Source organism: Typopeltis vanoorti, chromosome 8, assembly GCF_054136105.1.
Source record: "Typopeltis vanoorti isolate ZY-2024b chromosome 8, IOZ_Tvanoo_1.0, whole genome shotgun sequence".
Taxonomy (NCBI): Eukaryota; Metazoa; Arthropoda; class Arachnida; order Uropygi; family Thelyphonidae; genus Typopeltis; species Typopeltis vanoorti.
The window spans coordinates 9,207,224-9,220,734 of record NC_143556.1 but is presented as its reverse complement, the minus strand read 5'-3'; the positions used below and the strand labels follow the sequence as shown (position 1 = coordinate 9,220,734).

At 34.7% G+C, this 13,511-nt stretch overlaps 2 protein-coding genes across 4 annotated transcripts in view; one reads left to right on the top strand and one right to left on the bottom strand.

Annotated features, from left to right (window-relative positions):
• Positions 1-13,511, bottom strand: part of LOC150103716 (cubilin-like) — a 280,379-nt gene that overhangs the window by 183,415 nt on the left and 83,453 nt on the right. The window lies entirely within an intron of this gene.
• LOC150103717 (uncharacterized) overlaps positions 7,685-13,511 on the top strand; it is a 38,508-nt gene continuing 32,681 nt past the window's right edge. For all 3 annotated transcript variants that reach the window (XM_090397122.1, XM_090397121.1, XM_090397119.1), the window contains exon 1: positions 7,685-7,842. The gene's annotated coding sequence lies outside the window, so the exon portion shown is untranslated. The remainder of the gene's footprint in view (positions 7,843-13,511) is intronic.

Below are 13,511 nucleotides of genomic sequence, written 5' to 3'. Positions count from 1 at the left end.
TTTACTTGTTTTTTATTATTTTGTTATTGTTTTATTAAATTTAAAATACATAAATAAACTTAAAATAAATATGAACAAATTATTATTGTTATTATTTATTTTATTATTTTTATTTTATATTTAATATCTCTAGAAGCTCATTTCCGAGTGCAATAATACATTTGCTCATTTCCATAAATGTCTTCTGTACAAGTAACGTTAACCAGAAAGAAAAAGGGGAAAAAATATACATACAGTATATAATATTTACTTTTACAATTGTTTCTTCATTCAGTTGCAGATCGTTGCCCCATCTGGCAACAAGTTCAAGAAACTGCTGTTTAGCGAAATGCTGCAAACAGTTCTGGAAAAATGAAGAAATGTTTCTAGCGAAAAAATAAATAAAAGATGATAAATGCCTATAAATACCGTTTTCAGAAGCCATTCCGTTTAACCTTGCACAAAGCAGAACTTAAATGGGGGGGAGGGACGGAAAGGGGATTGATTTAAAAGTCGTAATCCAGCCGGGAAGTTTCCCAAGAATATTGCGATAGTTAATTTATAAATTGCATTTTCTTCTCAGTTCGAGCCCAGTACAGGAAATTAATTGCGCCGAAGGTGCAGACAGACGTAGCATTCGTTAATTGTATCCACCCTCCATATTTGGATAAACGCCCTCTAACTTAGTATTGTAATCATCGCTAAGCGCTGCTTCTTCCTGACTTTTATTGCTGAGGGTAATACGATCCTAATTTACCGTCCACCCTGGTGACAACTTCTGCATTAATGATGTGGCGCTGCGACTCGCGGGCTCTTAAAATAATCATTAATCTTTGAGAAGCAGACGACTTTCGTTATTCTAAACCTTTTGGCTTTAACTACGACTGTGCGCAAAACATGTGCGTGGTGACTAAAATCAGCAGTTTGTATCTAACTGGGCGCTATGAATACGTTTTCTTTTTTTTTTAATACATTAAACTGTAATTTATTACAAATTAACATTAAAATATAGCTGATTTAAATCCTTCTTGAAGAGGATTTCAAATGAAAAATAAGAAAATTAGTCAAATTATTAATTTAAAAAAATACGTTAATGAAACAACGTTTATATGAAAATTAACGAAAGAGCGACATTCCGCTTAAACTAAAAATATTTACTTCCTGTCGTCAATACTCATTAAACAGAACTACTTTATATATCCTCTTTCCAAAAGGGGTGGAAAGAGGGTAAAATTGTTCCAATTCAATAAGGGAGGTGATAAGAGTAAGGCTTTGAATTATGAACCAGTCTGTGTGTCTGGAGTTGTGATCAAAGTATTAGAGAAGTTAATTAGGACCAAGATTCAGCATTGGGTCGACAACAGAAAAAGACTCTTTGGCGGCCAGCATGGATTTACTAAAGGAAGATCGTGCTTTAGAAATCTGCTTACTTTTTATAATAAAGTCACAAATGCATTAGATAAGGGTGTTGCATATACATTGGTATATTTAGATTTTGCAAAGCGTTTGATAAATTGCTACATGACAAGCTGGTAATTAAATTGGAACGGATCGGGCTGCACAGTACATTGGTTCGCTGGATTGGAGATTGGCTGTCTGATAGGTACAGCGAGTTGTCTATGGAGGACTGATATCCCAGAAGAGGAAAGTTACTAGTGGTGTACCTCCAGGGTCTGTTTTGGGTCCATTGCTGTTAAATTTGTATGTAAATGATATTTAGAGTGTTCTGAATGGTGATATGCAGTTGTTTGCAGATGATGCAAAGTTGGGGAAAGCTATCAGAAGTAGAGCGGATGCTGTAGCTTTGCAAGAGGACTTGAATATACTAGTTGAATGGATAAATGAGTGGGGATGTCAATTCAATGTTTCAAAGTGTAAGGGTTTGAAATTTGGGAATCAGAGATGGGATGTAAAGTACACAGTCGGTGGAAATATCTTGGAAGAAGTAAAGGAGATGAGATATCTGGGAGTGATAGTAGACAAGGACCTAAAATTTCGGGGACATGTTACTAAAATTGTGAAGACAACATAGGGGATAATGGGAATGATGCGGAGGACATTGACTTGTAGAAGTAAGGATGTTATGGTTCCTTTGTATAAGGCTTTGATCAGGCCACATATGGATTACTGTGCACAGATCTGGTCACCTGGTTTTCAAAAGATGAAAATGCGTTGGAAAAAGTTCAGAGGCGATTGACTAAGGTGGTTTCTGGTCTCTGAGTATGAAGACAGATTGACAAAATGCAATTTTCAGAAATTGGTGGATAGAAGGAGGAGGAGGGAGATATTGAGACATAAGTTGTTAAGAGGTTATTGGCAGATTAATGTCGGGGAGGTTTCGCACAGAATGGATGAGGATAACAGGAGAACAAGAGGACATCCCTGTAAGCTGTATAAGGAGGGTGTGAGCAAGGGAGTGAGGAGCAGGTTTTTTGCATGGAGAGTGGTGAGTGATTGGAATGCATTGCCCGAGAGTGTGGTGAGCGCAGAGACAGTGAATATATTTAAGGCGCGCGGTACGATAAAGTGTGTGTATAACATGAGTCTTTGACTCCATCAAGGTTTTTATAATAATAATAAATAATAATAAAATACTTGCTGCTAATTGTGAACATGTTTTTGTCCCAATTGTTAAGTAATTAAAAAAGAAAAAATCCACGGCTGTTAATGGACATCGTTTTAATGGTTCTAATATGCTGCACGATTAAATCGGCCGAAATCATCCTCGACATTATCCTTTGTTCTTCTGTGAATGAAGCATTTTATAATGTTAATTCATTCCGTCCTTCCTTTCGCTTCAGAAATGAAACTGCTTTCTTCTCTTTGTTTGCCTTAATGACCGCCATGCTACCATTAAGACAACTCCTTTTCATCAACTGTAGAAGCCGAATTCAGAGCTCAACGGAGTAGCGACAACGATAATGATTAGAAGCATAAACTGGTCATTCGTTTTTGTCAAGAAACAACATTTAATCACGTGACCTCCCCATATCGCGTTTTTGAACTACGGCTATAATTTAGATGAGTGTGCCACCTGGTGTCGAAATGCTTTGTCTTGCGTGTGGTTTAATTTGAAGGCAGTTATTCTTTAGATAAAGACATTTCGTTATAGTTCTCTTGAAATTTATTTATTTATTTATTTAAATTGTATTATTAAATTAAACAATGACCAGGTCGAGCTGGTTATTGTTTACCACTTTCCTCAATTGAATAGAATCTAATCTGGAATTAAAGAAAACGGCGAATTTTTTTAATCCTGAAAGCGCTGTTTAGAAGTGCGAATTATTAGAAGAAACATCCCGACCAGAACTTTCATACGTACGAAGACTCATCACTGTTATTCTCATGCAACTTCGTATGTTGATGATTCTTAAGAAATTTGCTAGTTTGAGTGATCTCTAACAGACCCGCCTTGGTATTGCGACAAGGACCTTCGAGAATGCTGAACTAACTCGTGCAACTCCTTCCGAGCAACAACCAGTACTTGTTGTATATGAGGTTGCTGCGCATGTGACTGATTACTTGGCCCACTGATTGCAGGCGCTGCTGTCTTGATGTGGATAATTCGCAAAAGATGAAAACCTGGAGATGCTTCAAACAAGCGCCGGTTCCGTGTCTTGTATTATATTGTGTGAGCATTATGACTGCTTACGAATAACTCAGGTGGTGAGGAAGTAAGACCCGACTATCTCCACATGACCCGGATTCTATGAGATGAGGTTGTGTTGCTAATTCAACAGGGGCAAGAATGCGAAGCTTATTTTTTATCGGCATTGACGTAGCATCGTGGTGCAGATGACGGAAGACGCGAATATGCTATTTATTGCCATCACCTGAGTTTTTATTGCCATCACTGAAGTGACTCCTTTTCAATGACTGCATCTTGGATAAGTCGAAATCCTTCTTCCGTCAGCGAACTGTGGGGGTGTGCAGCTGAATAAGGAACGGAAACCTTAGTGGATGGTTAAAGTGTGTGTGTCTGTGTGTGTGTCTATGTGTGTGTGTGTGTGTGTGTGTTATTTAAATCATCACCTTTCTCTTTTACTGTTAAATTCCTTGGAGGTCTCCTTTTCTGCTACTTAATGGGGGCAGTTATACCCTCGTTTTTGTTGCACCACAGTAAGAGATGAGATCCGCTTGTGCTCGAGTTATGATCACAGTCCTTCTGCAGCAGATTACTACCCCGGAGCATCCCGATATTGACCTTCAATCTCTGCAAAACCTTTACATTTAGACTTTCGGCAGCACTGAGGAGTGAAGCAAGCTGATTTCTTGGAATGTTCACTTCATTCTTGTAAGTGAAGCATAATCAATTTGAACTATTCTGTGAGCCTTAAGGCTCAGGTCCCCATGCTCTAAGTCACGTCTGAAAGATCTTCGCTAGAAAGTGTCTGATCAAAAACAGTTAACATACTGATTTGGGGATTGTTCCATTGCAAACATATTTGTCGCGTTCCCAACTTTTTTTTTTTTTTTTTAATTAATTATAAATGTTCACTTATGTTTTTGGCCAGCACTGCTACGATGTAACAACAACAACTTCTCGATCCCTGTTCCATTTCCGCGCGCTTATGAATTTGGCTTAGTAAGGCACAAGTTTAAACTCCCAAACGTAGTAAAAAATAAGAATAGATTAATGAGTTTACTTACCAGAAATCCTAAGCGACTTTGGATCAGTCATAAATAAATATATGTCATAAATTACACCACAAACATTTAATATAAATCACCAAAAAAAAAAAAAAAAGACGAACTAAAACAGAGATATTAACTAATGCGCCACCTGTGTGAAAAGCATTCTTCAGGTCTAGAGAAATTGCCCAAGTTACTTGACATTGATTTTGCAATGAATAAAATAAGTTTGTGAAGTTCAGCACGGCAATCAAAACTGGTTCTTGGAGAAAAAAGTTATTATTTTCTCTTAAAAAAACTAATCTGGTTTTACTAATTTCTCTAATATTTTTAAACCAAGTGGAGTAGGGAGATCGCCTGAAAGTTTGAAGATCCCTTTTCTTACCCGTTTTATGAGTTGTAGCATCACAGCTTTCTCAAATCCTATTGGAAACACTCCCAATATTTATTTATTTATTGTCTCCTTGGAGAATTACAGTTGAGTTCTCTTGCAGTATTCAACGTCTTCAAAAATTAACAGCAAGCATCGTCAACTTCAGTTTCAGCTTTTATCCTTTTCCCAGGAATTGATCCTTAAATATTTATTTTATTTATTTATTTCGTTTAGTTTATTCTTGGTGACTGGACGCTCTCTTGGGATGCCGAGTTCAAATTGATTTTGACAGGTTGTTGAAGAGTGATCTCTGATTGGTTGATTTAATAATGTAACTTGGAGTTTATTAAGTCAGCTTCTAATTCCTTTATCCATATTTCTGTTAGTATTAAAATATTTTTATTATAATCCAAGTCGTTCAGTATTAGTTATAAGTGTTCCATTTATTTCTTATTGTCCGTCTTCTTGCCCGATATCATCACCGTCCAGTAATCAGACAGTCTTTCGTTATTTAGACGTCTTCTTCTTCGCATCTTATCCGCCATATGTGCGAAATGTCATCATCTTTTCTCATGAAAAGCTTACCTTCCTTAATCCACAGATGCCTAGACTGTTCGTCCTGGTTATATTTCTAATCAAGACAAACGATACGTAAGCGATTCTTAATATTTACAGTGAAGTATTTTATGTCAGATGAGTATAATGTTTTTTCTACTCATAGCATCAAAACACCATCATTCTTTAAAAACTTGGTTTTCTTTCCCTTGCTCAACAAGTAACTATCAGCAGTAATTTCTCTTCTTTAACTGAGTGGTATCGAGGTTATCTTTCGGTTAGACAGACCTGAGTTCGATGCATTGAGTCTGTTTTTCAAATGAAGGTGGGTTACCTGGTCGTGGTGAGGAGGCAGGAGAGTTTCTCTCCAGAAACTGGGTTTTTCTTTCTTATGGTTTATTTTAATATATTCTGAGCTGCTTCCTCCTATTTTCAAAACAACCCAAATCCCTGCTGTCCTATTTAAAAACAAATGGAATTTTCCAGCTCCATTTTACTTTTCTGTTATATCTACACCTGCTACCACAGCAAAGCCTCACACCTAAACGATTATTTCCCCCCCTCCCCTTTTAAACCGAACTGGAAATAAATACAAAGACACGAATGACATATGAAAATCGAGCTTAGTCGATGTCGATTAGGATCAGTCAAATGAAGTTAGCCGGGAAATCCTCTGGTTTGACAGGAATTTCTTCCTTCAAATCTGTTCAAGAGAGTTCCCGTTGCACTTTGTCTGCATTGCAGAATTGAAATAACATTTCTGTCATCTATTTACCACAGGAACCTCCTTTGCTTTTGGTGTACTCCTTCAGCATGAAGACAAAATCCGCACGTATCAAATATTCCGAAACCTCTCATTTTTCTTTATGCGAATTCCACCCACGAAAGGTCATCAATTTTGGCAATGGAGGTCGAATAAGGGGTAGAATAATTTGGAGACTCAGCTCTAAGCCGAACGTAGCGCTTTATTTATTTTTATTTTTTTATTATTATTACATAATTTTTGAAGTCTGAAGTCTCTCACTTGGTGATGCAAATCACTTTCCAGTTGAAGATATTCAGAGAACAAAACCACATTTGTTCATCTATTGGAAAGACTTGAGTTCGAATCCCTGCTCTCGAATAACACATATTAATAGATAACTGCTACATTATTTCTTCCGTAACAGCTACTAATCCAACTCAACAGAGTCTTTCTGGGCGCCCAACCAATTTGGTGCAACTCCGGCGATTTATTAATAATAAAAAAAAAACGATCTTGCAAAACTATCTGATTTGTAAATGATTTTTTATTTGAATAATTTAGTCTACAAACGTATTTTAGTCTGACTCTCATCTACTATTGCTTTATCGAATCATATTATTCACGCATTATACATCCGTTTATTAATAATTTTTCGTTTCTACAATTTTATGCGAAAGTAATCTAATCTAAGTTTCGCCCCCTGGTGGGAAAAGTTCACTCTGTGAAAGAGACGAAATATGGGAACTATTTATTGCGCAGTTTTCATTTCATTTCATTAAACCAGATTATGCTTATTCATAATTCTGATTAATATTAATATTATTAATTTATTATTAACAAACTTATTTCCTATTATTTTTCATAAAAAAGTTTCTAATTGACTTCTGATTTTTTTTTTTCGCATTATCACAATTAACTTGAGAATGAATTGCCTTACGCAATTCTCATGAACTTTTTTTTTAATAAAATCATTTCTCCCCCTTTCTTAAATCAAATTATTTACAATCTCAGAAATGTGTATTTTCTCCCAGCAGTTAATAATAATAATAAACTGTCTAGTTTAAACTGCTTATTATCACCGCTCTTTTATTGTATTTGTTATGATTCTTCCACTTGGCATACGATCGCCAACGTTTTCACCAGAAACTTTGGTTTCTGACATGCATTCAGGCGAACCAGCAGTCGTAAAAATAGAATTCGAAGTAAATTTGATACAGTATTAGCACAAAAATGCTTTCTAAACAGCCACTGGGTGTCAAATCAAACACCCACACACTTGTAGCTTCCACGGGCTGTTTGCATTTAGCGTACGCGATCGCTAGCAACGTTGGCTAATAGCAGCGTCCGTTATAAAAACGTCACATTCGCTTCTCGCGGCAAAGTATGGTTTGCTGTTTGAAGTGACGGGTTGGTTGTTAAGGTGCCTGCGCTATTCGACCGATTAGGTGAGCTGCCACATGCAGAATCAAAATGTGACCTTCACTCTATATTTTCGAGATATTAAGTGAATTAATATGTAACGTGGAGAGTGCATAAACCTCTTGAGGATATTTTTAAAGTACGTAAGTCTATGTTATTGATTGTATTGAACGAAATATTAACTCAAGATCTCGTTAATGTTGTTTGATAAATATATTTAAGTATTTCTTATTCTGCATTTGCTAAGGTTCAAATGAGAAATTATTTTTTCCCATTTTAAATTGCATCTGCACATAATTAATACTGAAGCCGGAAACAACAAAAGTAAATAGTAGTGTCTTTATTTTATTTTTTATTTTAAATATTCCATGACCAGTTTTGTTTTGTTTTTTAAATGCACGCCATATGAATTATAAAATTATACCCGCATGTTATGTCACGTATTACTCTACGCTAGAAATGATTTTTTTTTTTTTGTAATTATTCAAATGTCGAAATCGAGCAAAGAAGTTGCTCATCGCAAATTTGAAGCCACGTTTAAAAAGGATTTTCTTCTGGTGACAGTCCTAAAACAGTCCGGATTCAGATTTTAATACTGATATGAATGTAATTTAAAAAAAAAAAAATCCAAAAATAAATAAGCGAAAGTACGAAGAGTGGATAGCATAAATTTTAATTTTGCAAAGAGTTCCAGAATTAATGACGTTGACATAAAAAAAAAAAAATGACGATATAATTCATCATCATCATCATCATACGTATCAAGGATATAGGCCTAGTGGCCTGTTCCGGCCTTAGAAGTCATCGTTTAAGAGGACGTCCTGGTTTTCTTTTTCCTAATGGCTTGTACTTTAAGGCTTGTTTTGGTAATCTTTCTGTTTTCATTCTTTGAACGTGTTCCATCCATTTATGTTTATATTTTTTAATTTTTTCTATTACTGGTTCTTGGTTTAATTCTTTCATAATATCTTCGTTTCTTTTGTGATCAAATAGGGTATACTTTGCAGTTTTTCTCATAAACTTCATTTCTGCTGTTGTTAATCTTTGTTTGTCTTTTTGTTTTATTGTCCACATTTCACTTCCATACATTAAGACCGGTAGGGCTAATGTTTTGTATACTTTTAGCCTGGTTTGCTTTTGAACTAGGTTTGGTTTAAATATAGAGTTAATTACACCTGTTATTTTTAAATATTTTGCAATTTTTATGTTTATATCTTTTTAATTTTCATAAGTGATCATACATCCTTGGTAGTTAAATGAATTCACCTGTTCTAAGATCTTGTTATCTATTACTATTTTAGTTCTTGCTGGATCTTTTCCTTTAAAGGCCATAGTTTTTGATTTTTCCGTTGATATTATCATACCATAATCTTTGGATATCTCATTTAGATTTAAAATAGCTTTCTGTAAGTTATCTTCAGAATTTGTAATTATTATTTGGTCGTCTGCAAAGAGGAGAGTGTTTAAGTTAACTGTAGGTGAAAGTTTAATTCCTTGATGTAAATTTTTACTCCATTTTATTATTATTTCATTTAAGTAGATATTAAAAAGAGTTGCTGAGAGGGGACATCCCTGTCGGACCCCTTGGTTTATCTCTCTTGTATATGATAGCTCGTGATTTAATCTTATTTGTATTTGATTATTTTCATATATACTAATATAAATAATATGTTTCTTTTAACTTTGTCAAATGCTTTTTCAAAGTCAATAAATGCAATATGTGTTTCTAAATTATATTCTCTTTTCTCTATTATTAATTTTAGAGAAGGCTGGGTCTATACATGATCGTCCTTTTCTAAATCCGTTTTGTACCTCTAGAATAAAGTTTTCGGAATATTTCATTAGTTTGTTATTTAAGATTCTGCTGTATATTTTGTAACATGAATTTAGTATACTGATACCTCTATAGTTTTTAGGGTCATCTCTATTACCTTTCTTAAAGATAGGAATCACAATTGCTTTTTTCCATTCTATTGGGGTGATGCCAGTTGAGTAAATTTTATTTAAAAATAATAGGAGTCTTCCTTTGAATCTTGTTCCTGCGTATTTATATAGTTCTGAACCTAGCTTATCTTCTCCAGGTGATTTTCCGTTTCTTATTTCTTTCAGGCTGATTTCTAATTCTTCTTTAGTTATTTCCTTTTCATTTTCGTTAATTGTTTGCCAGTTGTCTTTTTTAAAATATTTGTCTGTCCACAGTTCTGTGTAGTAATTTTTAAATTCTTCTAAATTCAATTCAGTGTTTAATTTTATGTTTTATTTGGTATCTGCATTTAAGTGTTTGAAAATCTTATATACATTGGGTCTGTCTTATTTTATATAAATCATGTTCTAAATTAGAAACAAATGTGTTCCATGATTCTCTTTGTCTTTTTCTGACTTCTCTTTTAGCTATGGCTCTTATTCTTTTATATTCTATTTCATCTTCTAATCTTTTACTGCTTAACCATTTGTGATAGGCTTCTTTTTTAATTTTAATTATTTCTTTGATTGTTTCATCCCAGATCTTCAGTTTTTCCTTTTATTGAATTTTTTGGTCTTTCCTAAGCTTTCATTTGCTGCTGCATTTAGTATCGTTTTTATATTAAGCCATTCTATTTCTATTTCTTCATTTTGTTTTATTTTATCTAGATATTGGTTAATTCTTTGTTCATATAGCCATTGTACATTTGTGTCATTCAGTAGTCTAGTTTTATAAACAAATGTTTCAATTTTTCTTTCTGTTCTTGTTACTTGTAGCCATTTAGGTGGTAATTAATCTTAATTTTATTTTAACAAGGAAGTGGTCACTGCTTATTTCATATCCTCTGTGAACTCTAACATCTAGTGAAAATTTTGATGTCTTTTCATTTAATATGAAGTAATCTAATATTGATTTCCATCCTCTTGCTGCCCAAGTATATTTATGTCTTTATGTTTATAGAAGGAATTCATTATTTTTAGGTTATTATAAACTACAAAGTCAATCAACTTTTTACCATTTCTGTTTAGAGTGTGTTCTCCATGTATTCCTATATGATTATTCATTTTCGTGTTTCCAATTCTTGCCTTTAAGTCTCCTGCTAAAATTATGTAGTCATTTTTATTTATTTTATTATATATATTTTGTAGCTGATTATAAAAATCAATATAAACCAATAATTGGTTTATATGTTTAATTGTTTAATGTTTTTTTTAATTTATTGTTAAACAATTGTTTAATTGTTTAACAATAAATATGTTTATTGTTAAATATATATATATATATTTAACAATAAACCAATTATTGTTAAATAGCCTCTATCTATTTTTATTCTAGCTTCTATTATTCTTTCATTCCATAATTTATAATGTTTTAACTGTTTTGAAAGGGAGTTATGAATCCAAATCATCACTCCTGCTTGTGCTCTTTGGTCTCTGTCGACTCCACTGTATATCGCATTAAAATTTTCAGTTTTCTCATAGTTCCTTTTAATTTCTTTTTTGTTTCAGTGATTACTGCTATTTTAAAATTTCTTTCATTTAATAACTGGTCTAATTCTGTTTCTTTATATGCTATTCCTCTTACATTCCAGTTTGCTGTGTGTATTATATTTTGTCGTTTCCATTTTCGTTTTCCCTTTTCCATTCCAGGGTCGTTTCCCATAGATTCAATCCGATTATCTTTTTCTGTCAGCTTACAAGTATGGTTATGTTCTCCATGTCAGGGGACTAGCCTGACGATGGAATAGTTCAGTGGTAGGGCTGCTACCTTAAGGCTTCTGAACTCGCCTTCTTCCGAATTTAAACCCATAGGAGGAATAGGGTATATTGAAGGGGAAAGGGTAGATTATAGAAGAAATATAGTAAGGTTTATAGAGAGGACATAGTTTTAAGGCCAGAAATGAAAAGATCCCATGGCCCTCAAGTACTCTAATAGCACAAGGGTCATAAAGTAAGAAGAGTTGGCTGATAAGGCCTTATAGGAAAGATTAAAGTAAGTGGGTCTTCCTCAAAGTAGAAGAAGGAGAGGATAGATCCAGCTAGGGGTCCATGGGAGTGCCGCTTCACTTACAATCAAGATGATTGCCCCTTATAGCCCTGTTGGTCCACGAGTCCTTATTCAGTATATTCGGACCACCCCACCATATATATATATATATACACACACGCACGCGCATGTACACACACACACACACACACACACACATGGTGGGCTCCCCTATCCGCCGCCCAGGGGACGCGCTCTCTAGGGGTTACAGGGTTCCCTGAGAGGGGACCCTGTAACCCCTCTCAGGGGACCCAGAGAGGACGATATAATTATGGCAGTCATTTATAAAGGTTATTGAATTCTTTATCTCCATAACGATATTTATTGCAGTCATAATCTATTATTTGCAATTACAACCCTCTCTTCAGCGAATTCACAAGACCCAAATAAAGCGGTACCATATAGCTCGTGCATTCCGTAGGGCCACATCTGATTTGACCAATCTTCTCGGGGATTTAACACCGGAGGATTGCACAAATCATTACCAACTCTGATTGCACAGCCTTGACAATGATTATCAGCTGTGCATTACCAGTGCAAGCAGATTTCCCCAGGATAACGAATGGTCTTAAACAAAAATTAATATTTCGTAGCTTTTGTTTGCCGAAATTAGGCCCTCGAGTGCGGTGTGAGAAATTTAAATAAGTTGCTTTTGTGTAAATGTCATTTTAAAGATGCGCTTCAGAGCATTTTAGAAGTTTTCTAATTAAAAAGAAGAAAAGCAAAGCTAACTACATGAACAGAATGTATAAAATATTTCCATCCATTTCTCATCCGTCCAAGACGGGTTCAATCCCCTGATTAGGAACTTTAGGTACTGTGATGCAGCCAGTTTGCCATTCCTCTTCTGCATCCCACTCAGGGACAAATGTTTTATGTCTGTGGAGCTGCGTGTGAGGCCAGTTTGCTGTTATGAGGGAAGAAAAATCTGAGTTTCCGGAAGAAAAACTCTCTACCGCCGCACGAGCCCGGATAACTCACCATTTGATAGAAGAGACTTGGAAAAGGTTTTCTCGCGTTGTAGATAGGATTCAAACCCGGGTATTTTCAACCGAAGGGCTCCACCGTATCAACTGAGTTACAGAGGTCACAACTTAACTTTCTTGTATCCGCCATTATTTTTTACATTCCAGTTCTTGTTAAGCTATTTAATTCAAAGTTTAAAGTGTATCGCATAGCGCTCCTTTTTAATTTATTTATTTTAAGAATTCATTATTAGTAGAACTCCTTGCACACTCAACAGTTGTTCAGTAATAATAATAATAATAATAATAATAATAATAATAATAATAATAATAATAATAATAATAATAATAATAATAATAATAATAATAATAATAATAATAATAATAACACACACACAGAGAGAGAGAGAGAGAGAGAGAGAAATGAATTCCAAATTCCTTTGTTTTTTTTTCTTTGCATGGAGAGTGGTGGGTGGTAGGGATGCATTGCGTGACAAAGTGTGGTGAGTGCAGGAACAGTGAATGCATTTAAGTCGAGTTGTGCACGTGAGAGTGGGACTTCCAACGATAAGTCTCTTGATTACATGGAGGTTTGATGATGATGATGATAATAATAATAATAAAGGTGAATGAAAAGCCAAACGGCTGAAAAACAATAAGGGATTTTTTGATCCCCTTAACTAATAAAGGTGAATTTTAAACTGTTCGTAAAATTGCGCCCATCACTGCCAATGAACGATTTCAGTCCTGCTTCGCAACTTGCACATTTCGTCGTCATCAAATTCAGATATGAATCCTCAAGAGGCGCACAAAACACTGTGATAGTACTATATG